This window comes from Lutra lutra, chromosome 6 (assembly GCF_902655055.1).
Source record: "Lutra lutra chromosome 6, mLutLut1.2, whole genome shotgun sequence".
NCBI lineage: Eukaryota > Metazoa > Chordata > Mammalia > Carnivora > Mustelidae > Lutra > Lutra lutra.
Window position 1 is genome coordinate 31334822 of NC_062283.1, and position 2329 is coordinate 31337150.

General features: G+C 34.8%; 1 pseudogene; it reads left to right on the forward strand.

The window, feature by feature from the left end:
• Positions 1–1978, forward strand: LOC125101563 (high mobility group protein B1-like; annotated as a pseudogene).
• The last annotated feature ends 351 nt before the right edge of the window (positions 1979–2329 follow it).

Consider the following 2329-nt stretch of genomic DNA (forward strand, 5'->3'; position numbering starts at 1 on the left):
ATGCCCAGTATTGTTAAGGAATGGAAAGAAGCTGATATGAATGGTGTGAAGGAGCCAGAAGTACAGTAATTGGAGAAAAGGTCAGAAAATTAACAGATTCATATGACATCTAATAAGCCATTAACATAACTTTTATTTTAAGTTGAGTGAAATAGGGAGATGCTATGGATCATTGAGTAGAAAAGTGGCACGTTTTGATTTATGTCCCTAGTAAAATATTCAACAGTTATTATTGCTGTTGTAGTAAGATTAGTCAGTAGGATGAGAAAGAAAACAAGGGGACTATTGTTAAAGTGATCCAGGCAATAACTGATGGTATCTTTGTCTAGTTTGTGAATTGCTAAAGTGGTTAAATGTGGTTGAAACTGGAGCAGGTTTTTGTGTGTTTGTTTTTTCCCCTGGGGGTAAGGGATGATTGCAGAGGAATATCAATACCTAGGCATTAAGGAGAACATAAATGTGGGAATGAGATCATGTAGACAAAAGCTAAAAGAATTAAGAATGCATCTGAGACAATGTCTGGAAACCAGAGAGAGGAAACAAGGTGAAAAGAAAGAGGATGGGAGGGGTTGTCAGAACAGAAACCTCTATCTAGTTGTGGTAGTTGTTTATTCTTTAATCAGAGGACTCCTAAGTGGCAGTTATTTACATAAGAATTTATTAGATGACAGTATATTAGATGAGAGTATTGACCTACCATGGTAGATCATAATCTTAAAACCTTTGCTTTGGGTATTTGCTTTTCTTGTTGATTGTTTTTAATCCATACTCTGTACCTGCACACACTTTTCCTTCCCTTCAACTTCCAGGATCTTGGTCTCAAGCCCACATGGTTTAACCATGATCTAATAAGAAAAGTCAGTCACATGACTGAGATATCTGAGTCTAAACAATTAGCAAGACTTAGCTCTGATTCCATCCTCCAACTCTTGGGAAATGGGAATGTAGCATATCTTAGTATTCCAATAATAAATTCTGATAAAAAGATATATTTTAGAGTTGGGGAGTTTCAGTGAATATTAGAATAAAGGGAATAAAACTCATGTGCAAGTGAAATAATTGTATATTTAGCCTTTGCAAAAAAATTCCACAGTTAAATTGTTGGAATTCATGAACTTACCAAGGTTATTAGATACAAGAATAATATTTCTTTAGAAACAAAACATACAGAAAACACAATTTGAAAAAGATATACAATTCATGTTATCATCAAAATCATAAAATACTTAGAAATAGTATTCTTATAGCTAATAATCTTGGTAAAATCATTAATGCCAATAACTTAACTATGACATTTTTTCAGTGGCTAAATGAACACTGAGAAAATAATTACACATGTGTAGAGGATATCCTAAGAAGAAGCCAAGAGGAAAATATCATCATATGCATTCTTTATGAAAACTTGCCAGTAAGACCACAAGAAGAAGCAACTAGATGCTTCAGTCAGTCAAATTCTCAGAGTTTTATAAGAAGTGCTTAGCGAGGTGGAGGATCATGTCTGCTAAAGAGAAAGGAAAATTTGAAGACATGGCAAAGGCAAGCAAGGCCCATTATGAAAGAAAAATTAAAACTTTTATCTCCCCTAAAGGAGAAGCAAAAAAGAAGTTCGAGGATCCCAAATGCACCCAAGAAGACTCCTTCAGCCTTTTTCTTGTTTAGTTCTGAGTATCACCCAAAAATCAAAAGAGAACATCCCAACCTATTCCTTGGTGATGTTGCAAAAAAACTGGGAGAGACGTGGAATAACACTGCTGCAGATGTCGAGCAGCTTTTGAAAGGAGGATGCTAAGCTGAAGGGAGAAGTACAGAAAAGATATTGCTGCAGAGCAAGCTAAAGGAAGTCTGATGCAGCAAAAAAAAAGGGGAGTCATCAAGGCTGTATAAAGCAAAAAAAAAAAAGAAGGAAGAAGAGGAAGACAAGGAAGAGGAGGAGGAAGATGAAGAAGATGCATATGAAGAAGATGATAATGATGAATAAGTTCTAGTTCATTTTTTATTTTGTTTTTATTTTTTGTTTGTTTGTTTGTTTTTGGTCTATAAAGCACTTAAAGCCCTGTACAATACTTTTTCCTTTTAAAGGGAAAAAAATTGAAATATAAGGCTGTGTAAGATATGCTTTTAACCTGTACGGTCTTTTTTGGTATAGTTAATACACTACCGAAAGCATCTTTAGATAGCCTTGTCACGGTGATTATTTAAGTACCCACTAACTTTGTTTGGTACAGTACGGGGGTTGGAAATTGGCATGGAAATTTAGAGCAGGTTTTATTGGTGAACAGCACAAATTAATTATATATGGGTGGTAGTTTCCATTTTCAGTTATCTCTGG